Here is a 19,759-nt window from a genome sequence, read left to right on the forward strand (position 1 = left end):
TGTTTCTTCTTTCTGACAAGTTCGACAGAACAGGCACCAAACATTCATGTAATTTATTTCACCTCATCGGGCAAGAACTCACCTTCTTCAGTGCAGATGCACAATAATGTCTACCCTCCTGTAGATATCTTGGTGTAGCGAACGTAGAGGACGTGGGCAGGGACTGCTGATGGGTGGTGCTAGGTGGGTGTGTGATTGGGTGAAAATGTATTCTGAAATAGTCTAACAATTCCCTAATGTCCTTGGTGGAGCAATCGCAACACAGCCTCTGGCAACGCTTTGGGAATAAGCATGCGCGATTGTCCGCATCCATTTTGAACTAGAATCACACCCCGTTGAACTGTAAGGTTACGCCGACGTGCAATATATCGGCATACAACTGAGTTCTGGATACTGTTCAATGAACGAGGCCAAGACGTGCGAATGTAATGCAACAAAATCTTGACGTCTTGGTCTGCTTCCGTGGCGTGTGTAATTTTTCTGTAGTGCAAGGCAAAATATTACAGCAATTCAGAGTATGTGCCGGACATATCATTACCTGATCTTATTTTCTTGTTCTGGTGTAAGGAACCTGTCGCCAAATTTTGTAAAAGTATTTTTGAATCACTCTGTATAACCGAATAAAGACAAAAGACTCCTGGTGCTTGGCAAACGGTACTATTGTACCACGTGTTTTCAAAAATGCTAATATGTATAGGAGAGAAATCGACAGGTAAGGTAAAAGTCAATCAAGGAGTGGGGCACAGATGATCCCTTGCATCCACTCAACATTTATACTGACAATGAGTTTGGCATTTAAACGGTAATGGCACCAGACAGGCCGTTTCTGACGTTGCGCTTCATGATGGCAGTTAGACTTGTGATAAATTCAAGAGACGCCCATGAAGAAAGCGTTCGACAGTGTATAATCGTGCCACACTTTCGAAATTGTCAGAAAAATTGATGGAAATGAAACACTGGTAACATACAATATGTATAATGATCAAGAAGGAATTATGAGAACAGAAGACCAAGAACAAAATGTTCGCATTGAGAAAGATATAACTCAGGGATCTAGTCTTTCTCCGTATTGTTCAATGTCTGCATCGAAAAATCAGTGACTGAAATAAAGGAAAGTTTCAGAATAGGGATTAAAATTCATGGCCAAAGGACATCAACGATAAGATTCGCTCATGACATTGGTGTCCTCAGTAAGAATTGACAAGAGTTAGAGGCTCACCCTATGTGTCAGCAGACGACGAATATAATGTAAGGGGTCCACCACGTTCCATTCGCGAACGGACTGCTTAAATGACTGTGAGTGATGTTGTCGGCGTATTCTTGCCTGTGTGCGTGCTAAGTAGAAATACGTTCACAAAAAATTGCTTTGTCATTACTTTTAGGTCGGATGTATTCTGCGCTATCTCTGTACATTTGGTGAAATGGTACACACAGCCTTATTCACGAGCTTGTTCCTGTAGTCAAAAAGTTCATGAAACTCTTTTCCGTGTCACAGAAAATATTGCAGACGACATGATACACTGAAAATGTATTGCCTTTTATCGGCCGGCGTGGCAAGCAGACACTTAAGACGTTTTTGAGCCAGAATTCACTACTTGTAAGTTCAAATGAATATTCTTCTGTCGATATATGGATGGCAAGATTGTGGCACTGCTGCGTGGAACCGAAGTTCTTGAAGAACGTGTCCAACTAAATTTCTTCGCTTTGATAGTTGTTTCTCGTCGACCTGTCGCCGGCCCAAACAACGTAATGCGGAACTGCGGGCTCTAGCTGATATAGCTTGCTGAGTTTCGACTAGATTTTGAGATTGGACTGAGAAATTACATACAGGTACAACTCAAGACGTCGTCCTGAACGGACTCAAATTAACAGATGTTTAGGTAATTTGTATAGTTCTCGAGGGAGTGTACTCCATAAGACTGTTCCCGGACGGTGTGATTGTGTATGGAACGGCTGCAACACCAGAGGACTGTAGCAGGAAATCATGCAGGTTTTTAACGATTAACTGTCGAATCAGAATGTAAATATATGTAACATATTGCCCATAAATGATATCCACTAATGTAGTATTACAGTATTAGCGCCGCAACGCGGAAATAGCAACTCTAGTAAAATTATTTCGATGAACCATCCGGAGGGAAATAAACTGGAACGAGACATAAAACAAACTTTAGGAAAAATAGATGACAAGCTGAGAAGGAAAGGATGTAATATCTCTCTCGTTATAGCTCTCAAGTCCTGCAAGTGGTGAATCACCTCCTCTTAATACAGCAATAGTCAACCACGAATTGACACTAACTACCTCTGTAGTTGTACAAGAAAATTGAATCTTGCAACCTACAAAGGTAATAGGTCCTTGGAGTAGTTCTTGTTGGCCAGCCTCATTTGGAGTAATAGAAAAAGTATCCACACTCTTGTAGACAGGCATTCTGCTCTTGCGTCTGTATGTTCTCCTCCTGTACGGCATGGCTGTGTGCTTCGTGCGGCTGCCTCGAGTCGAATCAGCCTGCAGCTGCCTCTGTAGCCGATGTGCCTATTGATAAGAATGGGCGCGGCAGGAAGTAGCGCGCTGATAAACCGCAATGGCGGCGCCGGAAGTCGAGAAATTCTGCGGATCGCGGTCAGTTAAAACTTAGCGCGATCTTAAAGAAATCTTAAAGAAATGTCACTGATGCACGAAAGAAGTGACTTACAAAACACTTGTTCGAACGATTTTCCAGTATTATTGTCAATCTGGCAGCCTTACGGGGTTGGACTGATGCTGATGGAAGAAAATATACATGGTTTCGTTCAACGAAAGAGAGAATCTTACTGATACGCTCGACAAACCCTAGCAGCAGACGTTACAAGAGAGGCGTCGTGCAATACGGAGAGAATTGTTGCTGAAATTCCGGGAGTGTACGTTGCGAGAACACGTTACTTCCTCACACATACGTCTCACGAGATGGTCAAGACGAGAAAATTAAAGACCTTATAGCACATTCGTAACTCTACTGACAGCCACTCGTCCCATGACCTATTCACTATTGAAACAGGTAAAGGAAGAGTAGAGAGGATTTCTGAAGTATCTTCCATCACAAAACGTAAGAAGGTTTGTGGAATGTAGACATACGTGTAGATGCAGACATATAGCTGGTCCACTGTATGGCGAGATAGTCCTTCCCTAAGATTTACACTACTTGCGATGGACGTATTATTCATTCAGTGATGACGCAACGACATATACACTTCTGGAAATGGAAAAAAGAACACATTGACACCGGTGTGTCAGACCCACCATACTTGCTCCGGACACTGCGAGAGGGCTGTACAAGCAATGATCACACGCACGGCACAGCGGACACACCAGGAACCGCGGTATTGGCCGTCGAATGGCGCTAGCTGCGCAGCATTTGTGCACCGCCGCCGTCAGTGTCAGCCAGTTTGCCGTGGCATACGGAGCCCATCGCAGTCTTTAACACTGGTAGCATGCCGCGACAGCGTGGACGTGAACCGTATGTGCAGTTGACGGACTTTGAGCGAGGGCGTATAGTGGGCATGCGGGAGGCCAGGTGGACGTACCGCCGAATTGCTCAACACGTGGGGCGTGAGGTCTCCACAGTACATCGATGTTGTCGCCAGTGGTCGGCGGAAGGTGCACGTGCCCGTCGACCTGGGACCGGACCGCAGCGACGCACGGATGCACGCCAAGACCGTAGGATCCTACGCAGTGCCGTAGGGGACCGCACCGCCATTTCCCAGCAAATTAGGGACACTGTTGCTCCTGGGGTATCGCCGAGGACCATTCGCAACCGTCTCCATGAAGCTGGGCTACGGTCCCGCACACCGTTAGGCCGTCTTCCGCTCATGCCCCAACATCGTGCAGCCCGCCTCCAGTGGTGTCGCGACAGGCGTGAATGGAGGTACGAATGGAGACGTGTCGTCTTCAGCCATGAGAGTCGCTTCTGCCTTTGTGCCAGTGATGTTCGTATGCGTGTTTGGCGCCGTGCAGGTGAGCGCCACAATCAGGACTGCATACGACCGAGGCACACAGGGCCAACACCCGGCATCATGGTGTGGGGAGCAATCTCCTACACTGGCCGTACACCACTGGTGATCGTCGAGGGGACACTGAATAGTGCACGGTACATCCAAACCGTCATCGAACCCATCGGTTTACCATTCCTAGACCGGCAAGGGAACTTGCTGTTCCAACAGGACAATGCACGTCCGCATGTATCCCGTGCCACCCAACGTGCTCTAGAAGGTGTAAGTCAACTACCCTGGCCAGCAAGATCTCCGGATCTGTCCCCCATTGAGCATGTTTGGGACTGGATGAAGCGTCGTCTCACGCGGTCTGCACGTCCAGCACGAACGCTGGTCCAACTGAGGCGCCAGGTGGAAATGGCATGGCAAGCCGTTCCACAGGACTACATCCAGCATCTCTACGATCGTCTCCATGGGAGAATAGCAGCCTGCATTGCTGCGAAAGGTGGATGTACACTGTACTAGTGCCGACATTGTGCATGCTCTGTTGCCTGTGTCTATGTGCCTGTGGTTCTGTCAGTGTGATCATGTGATGTATCCGACCCCAGGAATGTGTCAATAAAGTTTCCCCTTCCTGGGACAATGAATTCACGGTGTTCTTATTTCAATTTCCAGGAGTGTATATTAGTGACAGTTGATAGTTCTTCAGCTGCCACAAGGAGAATTCGGTATTATTTCCTGGTGCTGGAGTTTCCTGCCTCAAATGACATGAATAGTTAGTTAAATCTCCATAAAAATCTTCACGTGACAGTGCTTTCTTGTTACAAACTACGTACCTGTTCTTTGGTTTTGCATCATTCGTACACACACCGTAGCGTGGGTTAAAGGCGCTGCAGTCTGGAACCGCAAGACCGCTACGGTCGCAGGTTCGAATCCTGCCTCGGGCATGGATGTGTGTGATGTCCTTAGGTTAGTTAGGTTTAAGTAGTTCTAAGTTCTAGGGGACTGATGACCTCAGAAATTGAGTCCCATAGTGCTCAGAGCCATTTTGAACCGTAGCGTGGTGTCCGAGCTGCCCAGTGTGCGGGCGCTACGCTGCTTCGTTAGATATAGCTACGTTATTTACGGGCAGCGGCACCAGCGAGCAGCCCATTGAGCGAGATTAAGGGCGGCACGCCACGAGGCAACAAAACGGCGCTGGAAGTGTCTTCCGGACGGCGCATAAGATAACATCGACCGTATAAGTGGGGAACAGGAAGGGGAAGAGGATGGAGGATGGGAGGGGAGGGCTGTAATTGCAGGCTAGGCTGCCGAACCACCCCATTCGTCAGAGGCCCACGCCACGCCGTTAGTGTCTTAGGTCGGGCAGCGGTGGGCTGATTCTATGGGTGCCCGCAGTGGCCACACGTTACTGTGGCAGTCACATCACCCGCGACAGCTTTCGTCTATGAAACCCACTATAAAATTCGGCAGAGCTTCACAACTGCTAAATCTGTATTGGAATTGGATATAAGCCCTGATCTCCTCCCTTCCCTCTCTGTCCATCTCCTCTCCCCTTCTATCACCATCTCCTGTTCCTCCTCTCTCTGTGCGTCTCCTCCTTTCCCCTCTCTATGTCCATTTCCTCTTCACTTTCTCTCTATTCATCCCATCTCCCCCCTTCTCCGACCCTGAGCCTCATTTATTCTTACTGCAAACAAAATCTTGATTGGGACTTGAGGTCGTTTAAAATGAGTGGGTAAGCAGCTTGGTGTTATTGGTACAGGCGGTACGAGAAAAACCTGTCAACTGCCGGATCTATAAGGAGAGCAGTTTTTTGCATACTTTTAATCCGCGCGTGTCTGAAATTATGAAGTCCGGAAGATTCAGATTCCATAACAGCATTCCAATCACAACCTGGTATGCCATAAATACAACTTTTCTTTCTTCTGCGAAAGCTGTAAGTAAGAAAGAAAACGAAACAGCACACTTTCGTAGCACAGCAATTTCTTTCTCGTAGTCATTTTTAACAGAAAACTTAAGCACTGTTCTTTAAAAAAAAATGCATAGCTTATGTCAGTCCGAATGTGCTGTTTTACGTCTTTATTAAGTTATCACTTTAGGTTCACACTTAACAAGGTACTAAACAAGCAACTGGAGCAGGTTGTCATTAATTGAACAACAGTTGCGTAATCAGCGTCATCCAGACATGAAGAAACTAATAATTGGGTATGTATTTGTAATATGTATTTATAAAGGAGAAAAGTTGTTAACAATGTAAACGAAAATTCTTGACGATTTACTTCAAATTTTTACACAACACTCAAACGATGTACACACACACACACACACACGCACACACACACACACATATATATATATATATATATATATATATATATATATATATATATATATATATATTATGATTTACTTCTAATTTTTACACAATACTCATGGGATATATACCCTACGAGTACTGTGCGAAAAAATTGAGATAAATTGTCAATAACTTTTCGATACACCGACAGTAACTTTTCACTTTTATGAATACAGATTAAAAATATGTATCCAATTATCAGTTTGTCCATGTCTGGATGATGCTGATTCCGTGATGTTGTTCAATGTTTTTTTAGTACTGTCTTAAGTGTGAACTTAAATGTTAATAAAATTCCAAATGCAACTACTGGAGCGGCCTTTTATTCAGTAATACATCCTTAAAAGTCAATGAAGTTCCAAATACAACAATTGGAGCGGCCTTTTATTCAGTAATACATCCTACGTCTACCTGAGTGTCTACTAAAGCATCGCGTAAAAATTTGAAGAAACCTGGTCAAGAACTTTTCGAGATTTTTGGTGACAATGTTAAACAACGTCTCGTCTTTATATAGTAGTGTATATCAAACACTGCTAGTGTTCTTGCAACGTAAAATTATAGCAGTCTTATATATGTGCAGACATTCTTCATTCGTTGCTACTTCAACTACGTTCCTCATGTAGATAACAATTAATATTTCTTGCTTTTGCAACTCAGTCTTAATTTTGTTTTCAAGCAAATAAGATCGCCTGTGCATATTAGACATCATGTGAGGTCTATGAAATAAAAAACGATATTGCGGCGAGTAGCGCTGCATGTTGTGTGGAACGGCGATTTTTATCGCTTGCTGTGAGGTGGAGAGGGAGAGAGGGGGAAGGGCGGGGTGCTTGGATGGGCAGTTCAAACCCGACTGCCAACATATACGTGATATCTAGTGTTTATCATTTCTCGAATATTTACGAAATTACGCGTAATTGAGTCGCAATATTTACGCTGTGAAAACAAGTGTACGACCAAATAGTTGTATCGAGTGACAAAAGAACAATAGTCCACCACAAAAGGAGAGTGAGAAACATGGTGAACAGTGTGTGGATCGCGAGAACACAAAGATGTGATTATGTGGCAGTGATAAAAGTGGTAGTGCGACCTCCAGACCAGATGTGAGGAAACGCAAATCAGCAAATCATTCCACTGATGATGCCTTAGAACAGAAGAAGGCGAAACGCGTAAGGGATAAATAAAGTAACTAGCAGTAGGAAAAGGCAGTTCGATTTGTAAAACAAGTATTTATATGCTTGCTGCGGAAGATGGCCATACAAACGAACTTGTTAAAGTTTTTCCACTATATTGCTGTTATATTTCTGCTGTTATGATTTTTTTTAAAAATCAACTGCACGACACCCCTTCTTCTCGAGTTTTCCAAATAATCCTTGCAAATCAAACATTTATCTGCTTCAAATTTCTTCATTGTTATGCTTAAGTTACACAATAAACACTGATGTAAAAGAAAATATTGTACTAAGATAGTAAAAATATATATGTATCTTATTTTAACTAATCTGTTTGTTATTACTAGGGAATTCTCGTAATAAACCGAAAACTTTTTTGTCCCAATAGGCATACATTCTTTCCAAGAAGGCTTGCTTGCATTCTTCAGACCACTGCGGTCTGCACTAATGTTGTTTCGGCTGCTTTGCTGTAACTTCCCATTTACCTACTTCATTACGAGAAGTGTCTCTTTCTATAAGTTGGTCTCATGTTTGCGTTTTTCAGGTGCTCCCGAATTTCCTTCAACCAAGGTATCGAGTTCTTAAGTGATGTTACATAGTCTATTATCCATTTTGTCAATCGATGCGTTGGTACTCTGTTGACATGAACAAGGACTTTCATTCACCTTTTCTTAATGTCGATTTCAACGTTTAAAACACTTCTTTTGTTTGAATTGACTGTAGCCTGTACCGCATTGGTTATTTGTTGCTCCTGAAATTTTGCTGATGACCTTTCTCACTTACTTTTTGGTTTCTTCAAGTTTGTGTTTTGTGTTAAGTGTCAGTGTTTCTCTTGCGTAGAGGACTTTTGGTCATAGGACTGTGTCGTAGCGCCGAAAGTTTGTCTGTCTTGACACAGATTTTTTTATGTACTGTTTTTGGACTAACCGTAATGCTTTTTGGACTTTTTTGAGGCAACTTTACTGTGAGATTTTTCAAGGCTTGTCAAGTCGAAGGATTCTCCGAGGTGTGTAAAGTACTCGAACGTGTTGATTTAACCGTATTTTTTTTTCACGTTCGCAATTTTTGTCTCTGAAAATAAGAATTCAGTTTTCTCGAATGCTGTGTGCTCGTTCTTTAGGTATCTCTAGCTGTTTGACGACAGTCTCTTCATCCCCTGAAAGTATCGCCAGGTTGCCCGCAAATGCGAGATATGGTATGTAGAGATCGTTTTCGGGAAATCCCGGTAGGATTTTCTTCGAAAACCCACGTTTCTCGAGTTCTTTCTCCCATTCTTCCGTAAGCTTGTCTAGGACGACACTGAACGCAACAGGAAAGAGTCCGTCTCCTTGTCTCACATCAGATTGAACGTGAAAGGGTTTGACGTGTCCCACATAAATATTACTTTAGATTTTCTGCCAGTCAGTGTTTGCTTTATGAGATCCCGTGTTTTGGGATCTAATATCCTCTGTTCTAAAATTTGGAATAATGAAGGCCTGTCTATCGAGTCGTACACAATTTTTAAAATAATTTTCATACTACAGGTTTTTATCCGTGGCCACGCATTTTGAGTATGGTTTTGAGGTTAAAAACTCGTTCTTGGCATGACCGGCTCGATGTGAATCCTGCTTGATATTCTGATAATTTGGGGTTGTTGTTGCTTTTGTGGTCTATTCAAGAGACAAGTTTGTAGTATTTTGGAAGTTACCGATAAGAGACAGATCCCGCTATAGTTGTTTACATCTAATTTGTCGTCTTTTGGTGTAGTTAATGGATTAGAGAAACATCCGGGATTTTTTCGGTTCTCCAAATGTTTCGGATTATTTGCGTAATTTTTTGAGTGAGTTTGGGCCTAAATTTTTCAAGAGTTCAGCTACAATCCTGTCTGTCCCTGATGCTTTATTGTTTTTTATTGAAGTACGAATAAACTTCTTCTGATGTTGGCCGAGACGTACTTGTGGATGTGTTTACCGGAATCATTTGATTCCGGACTATTTGATGGCTGTAAAACATAGCTGACCATTTCTTAATAATTTTCTTTATTTTCCAAGGCTAATTTGCCAATCTTGCTTTCGAAAATAGAGGTTCCGTGGTGAGTACTCTTTGATGAGTCTAGCAACGATCTAGTAGAAATCGTGTGTGCTGCAATTTCTTAAGTTGTCTCCAATTGATTCTAGTTGGTCATTAACATATTTTCGTTTAATTGTCTTAAAATCTTGGACATTCGTTTGTCAATTTCATGTAATTGCTCCTTTGTTTCTTCTGATTTGTAACAATTGCAATTTTGAGACGCCTCTTTCTTTTCTTCTACTGCGTTGTCACGTTCTTCAAACCACCATGGGTGTTTTTTTGCCTGAAGAAGGTTCAGATATTTCGCTGTTTCGATGATTTTAATTTGAAATTTCTCCCACTATTCTGCACATTCTTCTTCCATTTTATTGTTATTTTAGAGCCTTTGACTTTTGCAGATCAAATTTTGGGTCACAGGTGTTACCTGTTCATTTTTCTTTTAGGTGTGAGTTCAGTTTTGATTCTGGTTAAATAATGACCCGAATCCATTTTTGCGCCTCTGCGTACTTGCTTGTCATTAATATATTTTTGACAGTCGTACGATATTTTCACATATTCAGTCTGAAAGTCTTCTAAATGATGGATGGGTTACCATCATTTTTTTTTCGACATTTTTCTAAAGTGAGTTTGACATACACTATGTGATAAAAAGCATCCGAACACCTCCAAAAACATACTTTTCTCACATTAGGTGCATTGTGCTGCCAACTACTGCAAGGTACTCCATATAAGCGACCTCAGTAGCCATTAGACATCGGGAGAGAGCAAAATGGGGCGCTCCACGGAAATTGCGGAGTTCGAACGTGGTCAGATGATTGAGTGTCACTTGTGTCATACGTCTGTACGAGAGATTTCCACACTCCTAAACATCCCTAGGTCCACTGTTTCCGATGTGATAGTGAAGTGGAAACGTGAATGGACACATACAGCACAACAGCGTACAGGCCGACCTCGTCTGTTGACTAACAAAAACCGCCGACAGTAGAAGACGGTCGTAATGTGTAATAGGCAGACACTGGTGCAAACCGCCGGCGTTGGTGGCCGAGCGGTTCTAGGCGCTACAGTCTGGAACCGCGCGACCGCTATGGTCGGAGGTTCGAATCCTGCGTCGGGCTTGTACGTGTGTGCTGTCCCTAGGTTAGTTAGGTTTAAGTAGTTCTAAGTTCTAGGGGACTGATGACCTTAGAAGTTAAGTCCCATAGTGCTCAGAGCCATTTGAATTTATGCAAACCATCACACGGGAATTCCAGACTGCATCAGGTTCCACGGCAAGTACTATGACAGTTAGGCGGTAAGTGAGCAAAATTGAATTTCATGGTAGAGCGTCTCCTCATAAGTCACACATCGCGCCGGTAAATGCCAAACAACGCCTCGCTTGGTGTAAGGAGCGTAAACATTGGATGATTGAACAGTGGAAACACGGACGTTGTGTGGAGTGACGAATCACGGTACACAATGTGGCGATCCGATGGCAGGGCGTGGGTATAGCGAATGGCCGGTGAACGTAGTCTGCCAGGGTGTGTGGTGCCAACAGTAGAATTCTGAGGCAGTGGTGTTATGGTGTAGTCGTGCTTTTCATGGAGAGGGAGCACAAGCCTGCACTGATGTTTTAAGCACTTTCTTGCTTCCCACTGTTGAAGAGCAATTCGGAGATGGACATTGTATCTTTCAACACGATCGAGCAGCTGTTCATAATGCACGGCCTGTGGCGGAGTGGTTACACTACAATAACATCCCGGTAATGGACTGGCCTGCACAGAGTCTTTACTGAATCCTGTAGAACATCTTTGGAATGTTTTGAAACGCCGACTTCGTGCCAGGCCTCACCGACCGACATCGATACCTCTCCTCAATGCAGCACTCCGTGAATTATCGGCCACCATTCCCCAAGAAACCTTCCAGCAGCTGATAGCTGAGTGGACGTACGCCTGCGAAGGTGGAAGCTGTCATCAAGGCTAAGGGTGGGCCAACACCATATTGAATTCCTGCTTTAGCGATGGAGGACGCCATTAACTTGTAAGTTATTTTCAGCCAGGTATCCGGATACCTTTGATCGCATAGTGTAAATTTTAGTTGTTTCGTGGCATAAGTCAACGAGCCGAGTGTTATTATTATTGCTGAAGTTGTGTGCACGATAGTCTCCTACTGTGATCTTTTATTTTCGTTTCCTGTAAATTTGTACATTAAAATCGCGAAGTAGAATTTTCGTACCACCTTTCAGTATGTTGGCAATCTGTGTGCGAAGTTCTTCCCAGAATCTTCCTGTTATTTCGGGCTCTTTTTTTATTGTCACCATTTCTAGGTGTAGATACATTAATAAAGGTGCAGTATTTGTTTGTGTGTTTCTTAAGGTCATGAGATGAGTTTCGCTTATTTGACTGAGTCCCAAACTTGTTTATCTGTAATGAAGCCCATGTCAATTAGTGCAACATCTTTGTCAATTTTGTTGTTTTTTTCCACTTTTAAAGAGTCTGTAATTATTGTAGTCAATCTTTCCTGTATATGTGTCTTTTGCAGGGTGAGAATTTGGATTTTCTGCTTCGTGGGTTTTCCTGCTTGAATGAGTGTCTGAATGTTGAAAGTACCCATGTAAGTGGGTGGATCGTCCATCTGCGATAAGTAAAGACAGAAGTCTTTACTTCTGCTAGTTATGTTTGCTTGTCATCAGTTTTCTGGCTGAAGCCAGACAATTTATTTTTATTATACTAAAATTTTTATGTGTTTTATTACTGTTACTATTAATGTTTTAGGCGTATATGGCACCTTAAAAGTAGGCGTGATAACAAATTTTGTAAAGGGCATTGAAATAGAAACGAAACACATGGGTGAAAAGTAGTAAAGTGTTTATTATTTCGAAAGTAATGACCGTCACTGTTAATACGTTTATTCCATTGGGAGACGGGACGGCCAGTGCCTTCATGGAAACCTGTTAGTGGTGCCTACGGAACCGTGACTGTATCCAACCGTGCACTTCTTCGCCCCGAAGCAAATCGATTAACACAAATATCTTCCTCCAGAACTCCAAAAATGTTGAAATCGCATGCGGAGAGATGAGGACTGTGGAGGATGTGTAAGGGCGAAATTTCTTCTCCGTAGTCGAAAAAACCTTGCAACATGTGCGTGAACATAATTCTGCGAGGGAATGATGCTGTTCGTCAACATTCCTGGGCATTTGGACTTGATGGCTACCTCCAATTATTGCAAATTGTCCACGTACCACTGTGCATTACTGTGTCATCGTGTTCCAGGAACTGACTGAGCAGCGAGGCCTTGCAAAGAAAGATAAAGGTCACCGTGACTTTCCAGGAGCTGGGGTGCCTGTTGTTTCGACTGCGCTGCAAAGTCTCGCTGGGAAGCACTCACACATCCGTACTGTCACGATCTCTCCTCTAGCTATTTCCAAATTTTTGCAGGCCTGAAGAAAGACATTCGTGGCTGTCGATTGGCTTTGAACAAAAAGATGCACGCTGGGCACAATCGTGATTCCATAAGTAACCGCAAATATTTTTTCCGTGATAGCATTGACCGTCTTGCCTCACAGTGGTATAAATATAGTGACAGTTATGTCGATTACATGTGAAATAATACAGAGTTTACTCACATTTCTTCCACCTCTCTCGTTTTCATTTCGCTGCCTCTTGTAACTGAGAGTGAGGGCCGGCCAGGCATTATCGTACTGAAAGCCGCTTCCTGTCTTTCCCCCAGAAACAATCTCTGGATCGGTCCATGACAGATGATTCGGCCACTGTGTGTACCGCAGGCAGAGCCGCCAATCACTGATTTGTTCAAGTTTTGAAATGTACGACGCAAGCGCTTCCTCTGGCCTCGTCCAGGAACCAATAGCCCATAGGCAGGATTCACGCTCCGATTATTACATGACGCTACGGCGATTGTTAGAACAGTTTGGTTGGTAGCATATCGGTTTCAACCAGGAAAATATAGATCAACTACAACCAGCCTTGGAAATATTTCCGAGAAAGCTTGAGATTGCTGTGTCAGTAGCATCTGCACAAATTCAAACAGTAACCGTGCTAACAAGTGTTACATCGACTGGCCAGTTCAGATACCGTCGCTCGACGTCCGTGCCGTTACTGAATACGGCAGTCAGTACGTTAACACTCCCTTTTCATGATGAAGTATAACTGCATTTCCCGGGGTACGTGAAAAAGCAGAACTGAAATTCTGAAAATATTCATGAGGATGAGCTGACAGCAATACAAAGCCATTCTTCAGCAAAGAGAATTTATGAAATACGAAGACTTAGTTCTTAGAGGGGGTACAAGCTTTTCAAATTATTAAAATTGACAGTGTACACCGAATGTTGTAAGTACTAAATCTTTCAAAAAAATTCTTTATACAGTTTATTTCACTACTATAGGAGCAAACGAAAGGGATGGGCAGACGACCATGTAAAAATGAAACAGTCCTAACAAACATGGATCAGGAAAACAATTGTTTTTCCACTGCGACGTATGCATTATTAACACTGTTAATGATGTTTGGGAGATACGCCTTATGATTAAATGCTGTGTATGTGCACGATGGTGCACCAGCCCACTTTGGGAATACCTAGCACGAGTCTTGGAAAACATGCTCACCAATTGTGGCTGGCCAGTACTGTAGCTTCCCAGATAATACAAGGCGAACGAGTGGCCTTTTTTTTGTGCGGGTATTTAAAATGTTTGCTGTATTCCCGCTCTAATGACAGTGTAGTTGAACTTTCCTGGATTGTGGATGGTTGTCGTCCGCAGCTCGTGGTCGTGCGGTAGCGTTCTCGCTTCCCACGCCCGGGTTCCCGGGTTCTATTCCCGGCGGGGTCAGGGATTTTCTCTGCCTCGTGATGACTGGGTGTTGTGTGCTGTTCTTAGGTTAGTTAGGTTTAAGTAGTTCTAAGTTATAGGGGACTGATGACCATAGATGTTGAGTCCCATAGTGCTCAGAGCCATTTGAACTATTTGATGGTTATCAGCGCACTCGGAATGCGCCTGAGAGTTTACAAGTATCCACGACCACTCCTCGTCAAACTTCCTTCACAAGAATGGTAATCATCTGGTACGCTGCTGGTAATATGTTTGCCCTCAAGTGCATATCTGCAGTTTTGGATCCTCAGGGAGTCTTTTACAAGCTGTTCATCTACTCAGTCGTAATACATCGTGTCAGGGAAACCATTGGATTCCAGAACCATTTTGATTACGATTATTTGCTTATTTCATAGTCCTCTACTCGTCCTTTTCGTTTTTCCATATGTCAAACGGTACGTACAAACACACCGCTGCTGTGAACTGTAGGTGTGAAGGGTCGTTGCAGGTGAGTGTTTGAAAGGGATGTAGGATGGGAAAGCAGAAGAGGAGAATCCGGAGTGAAGTGTCTGGAAAGGAAGAGGGGAAAGTTGGGAGAAAAGAATCTCTGACACAGAGGAAAGGGAATATTCACTTAAATCTGAAAGGACAGGAGAATTTCTTGATTGAGAAGGAGGAACTGGTTAAACTTTCATTAGGAAAGCACATGGATAATGTTTACGTGTACGGATTGGAAGAAGTGCTCGGGAAACTGCTGTTGAATGCGAGGTTTGGCAACCAGGGATGAAACGGCAGGATGGTGTGCAGAAAACATAGGAAAAGCGAGAATTTTTTAATCAGGGGGAGGAGAAAGAGAAATTGATAATTTCGCATGGGGCTCGAGTGGCGAAGGAGAAACAGATAAGTAGGGTGACAAGGTCTGCAAGGCATTCTACTATTTGAAGGTGCGGTGCCCCTCCCAGTTCTATTCTTATATGGATCAGTTTTTGTCTATAAAGGATCGACTTTGGTGATCGGACTCTCAATGGGCTGACACTCCCGACACTCGATCGCACCGGCACCGAAACGGGAGATAACAGAGGAAAGGCCGAAATACTGAATGCGGTCTTTCGAAGCTGTTTCACCGCAGACGATCGTAACACTGCCCCTCCTTTTAATCATTGTACGAACGTCGAAATGGCAGATATGGAGATAACCGATCGCGGAATAGAAAAGCAGCTACAATCGCTTAGTTTTGGAAAGGCGTCAGGACCAGATGAGATACCTGTAAGATTCTTTAAAGATAATGCGAAAGAGCTTGCTCCTCTTCTAGCAACAATTTATCGTAGATCGCCTCAGCAACAAAAGATACCTAACGACTGGAGGAAAGCGCAAGTCATATCCGTTTTTAAGAAAGGACGTAAAACAGATCCACACAAGTATAGATCTGTCATTGACATGCTCAATAATTACGACGTTTTTGTAAAATGAAAATCCCCTCTGTAAAAATCAACATGGATTTTGCAAACAGAGATCGTGTGAAAATCAGCTTGCTCCGCTCCTCCATGAGATGCACAGTGCAATGCACAACGGCGCTCAGATTGATGCCGTATTCCTTGATTTCAGTGAGGCATTTGACATCGACCCGCACTGCCGTTTTATGAAAAAAACACGAGCTTACGGAATATTGGAGCAGATTTGCTATTGGATTTCTTGCAGATAGAACTCAACACGTCGCTCTTAACGCAACAAAATCAACAGATGTAAGAATAACATCCGGAGTACCACAGGGAATTCCGATAGGACCGTTGCTGTTTTACAGTACATATAAATGATCTAGTCGGATGCTCTTTAAGGCTATTCGCAAATGATGCAGTTTTCTATACCAAAGTAGCAACGCCAGAAGATAGTAAGAATTAGCAGAACGACCTGCACAGAATTGATGAACGATGCAGGTTTTGGCAGTTGACCCTGAACGTAAATAAATGTAGCATATTGCGCATACATAGGAAAAGAAATCGACTACTGTGCAGCTAAACTTGTGATGACAAACAGTTGGAGACAGCGTCTGCCGTAAAATATCTAGGCGCAACTATCCAGAGCAACCTCAAGTGAAATCACCAAGCAAAACAGAAAAGCAGATGCCAGAGTGAGATTCATCGTAATAATCTTAAGGAAATATAACTCACCAACGAAAGATGTGGCTTATAAGGCGCTTGTTTGCCCGATTCTTGAGTACTGTTCATCTACCTGGGATCTCTGTCAGGTAGGACTGATAGAGGTCATAGAGAAGATCCAAAGAAGAGTGGCGCGTTTCGTCACGGGATCGTTTAGCTGGCGAGAGATAGTTACGGAGATGCTAAGCAAACTCCACTGGCAGACGTTACAAGAGAGGCATTGTGCATCACGGAGAGTTTTACTATTGAATCGGAACAGCACTTTTCAGGAGGAGTTGGACAACATACTACTTGCCCCCCATACTAGCGTATTGACCACGAGGAGAAAATTCGAGAAATTGGAGCCTTGCCGACAATCATTCTTTCCATGCACTATTCGCGAGTGGAACAGTGTTGGAGGGATCAGATGGTGGTACCGAAAGTACCCTCCGCTACACACTATTAGGTGACTTGAGGAGTATGATGTTCATGTAGATGTAAATATGGATGTAATACTCCAGTGTTCATTTCACTAATCACTCTAAGCACTGCAGAGCTAAGCTCTTACCGCATAATCCTTAATTTTGAACAACTGAGACCGATATATTAACTTGACAAGCCAAGAAGGGGGAGGAAAGGACATAACATAGTCATAACCACTTTGAAATAGTGACATTCACTGCATATGGACAACATGGATTCTAAACATGTACTACTTTTGGTACCTCAGGAAAAGACACTTTTATCAGTGCACAAAAAAATCTATTTAAAACCTGAGACACGTTTATGTAAAATAACACCGAAATGTTGAATGAGAAAATCCTGCTAAGCACTGAAAATGCATTCCTACTAAGGTGGTGCTATTTGTAATTTTTGTAACTAATAAACATCTTTCTTTAACAATATCTTTACACAGAATTGACCACTTACTGAAAATGAGTTTTTACACTGATGTTTCCTGATAATTTTCAGTGTGAAGACTTTTTGAACTGATAGTACTTCAATGCAACGCAACAAAAACACCTTCCTGCGCTTTTGTTGTAACAGAAATTTAGTTTGTCACACACCTTGAATTAGTAAAATCGCATGTTCTGAACCTCACAGTATTAATATTTTTTGTAGTAATGAAAATGTGCACAATACCTTTTGTTGTCTTCTCTTTCAAATGCTTTTATTATATTTGTTAATGTAATAAAATAGTTGATATTTTGTAAACACTATGAGTCATTGCGTAATATGGCAATAAAGAATTTAGGTACTTCATATAGGCTTACATATAACCAGCTTATGATCTGAAAATATTGCTAATTAAGTATCACAGTATGTAAAAAGGATGCAATAAACATTTACGGTACTGAAATAACAACATTGTGATAAAGCTTGTTGTTTTTAAACATATAACTTGTATTACTTAACTTGTACAAGAGGGTGATGAATGATGACTTTTACAATATGTCTGTCACACTGAAAAATAAAATATACTGAATCTTACCATAGGAATAAATACTTCAGTCCCTTTGAGGTGTTCAGCAACGTATTGCAGACTGACGAGATTTTGCCAGCGATGGATGGCACACTGCCTTCCAAGTCGTAACTCCCATCGCAGTATTTGGCCACTACAGTGAGTAATGCTGAAACGTAATGTCTGTTTCCTTCCCAGCAAACGACGACTTCCCACTGGTCCTCGTAAAAACATTGCCACTTCTACTTGGTTGAGTAATAGCTGCTTAATACTTTAGAATTATATGTAGCAATAATTTCCAGTCCATCCGAGGCCATGTAGCAATGATTGTGCTCATTTTAATCACCTCACAATACAATGCATGGGAATCGCACCACACACTACTTCGCAACCCTTCTGACTCTCAAAGGGAACTGTTCTGGAACCTTTAGTGGCAACGTTTCTCCCGCCTAACCCTTCTGCAGGGAGGTCCCTCCAGATTTTAACTTAAGCCTATAACCATGACTCGCTACAGCTTTAATTACAAAGGTCGTTAATACTTTTAAAACTAATATCTGATTAATAATACATACAGATTAATACAAAAAATATTATTTACATTTATACCTTTAAAACACAGTTACAGATCATTGGTTTCTTACTTCACAGTTTGGTGGCAGTACTTTAGCGGCGAGCTGCCGTAATTTTCCCTGCTGCCATTAGATGGCATATGCACCCTCAGCGCTCTGTCATCTCACCTCTTGCTTTGTACAGGTTTTTACAACTGCTCTGCAACTGATCATATTTTTTAAGTTATGACAGAGACAGAGAAAGAGAATAACGAAATAACTTCTATGAAATGAAATGGAACAATCCCTACACGGTGTGATGTATACGAGAGGGGACAAAAAAAAGGGGGAAATTCGTCATAACGGCTTCACCTCTTAATTTTTTGACACTAAAGATCCCGTTTTCTCCGAGATGGAAAAAGCTGTTTTACTTTAACTCTCACAGACGAATCGATGTGCTCATTACGACACAAATTAGCCCACTCAACTCAGATGGCGCTACCGTAACGGACCTGGTCGCACATGGGTTCCCCTACGGTCCCTCCCCACTGCAGCCAAATTCCCGTTGCTTCTCCCCCCCCCCCTCCCCCCTTCGTACTTGTGTCGTCACAAATGATGTGACGACGTTAGTATAAGAGTCTATAAATCCGATTAAGGTATCGACATTGTGGTGGAGGGATACCCATGACAGATATAAATGTTGTAATTTTTCTGTGTGTTGGACGCTTTCGATATGAAAGTGTCTGTAAAATCCTTCGACATATTGCACAATAACTCCCCAACGAGAAGAGAAGTTCGAACTTCACCTATTGTAGACAGTCAGCTCCATTAGCATCGCCTCGCATAGGACGCCTCACAGCTACACAGTGCGTCTGTTTTCTGGCCTCATGACATCGGTTCTGCAGTTAACACAATGAGGGGCCTTAAACTTCTATTCGGTGTAGTAGTGAAATCCCTTGCCATATTATCTTTACTATGATAAATTTCGGTATTCTAAGGAGACCATATGAAGGAATGAAACTGCACATTGCTATATTTGCGAAAAGAAACGGGATTAGCTAAGAGCTGCAACTACACCTGCCAACTGAAAATGCTCGTATTTTTCCTTAGCTTTAGTAACGCTAGTGCCTCCAGGAAGAAGGCGGGGTCAGATTCAAGAGGGATTCTGGGAGGTCTTTCTAGCAGCAGAACACAAACAACCTACAGCGTGCCGCAGTGGTTGTAAAGCTCTAGGCGCTCTATGTCTGGGGGAGCAGCGCTCGGCTTACGTGGGAC

This window comes from Schistocerca piceifrons, chromosome 2 (assembly GCF_021461385.2).
Source record: "Schistocerca piceifrons isolate TAMUIC-IGC-003096 chromosome 2, iqSchPice1.1, whole genome shotgun sequence".
Lineage (NCBI taxonomy): Eukaryota > Metazoa > Arthropoda > Insecta > Orthoptera > Acrididae > Schistocerca > Schistocerca piceifrons.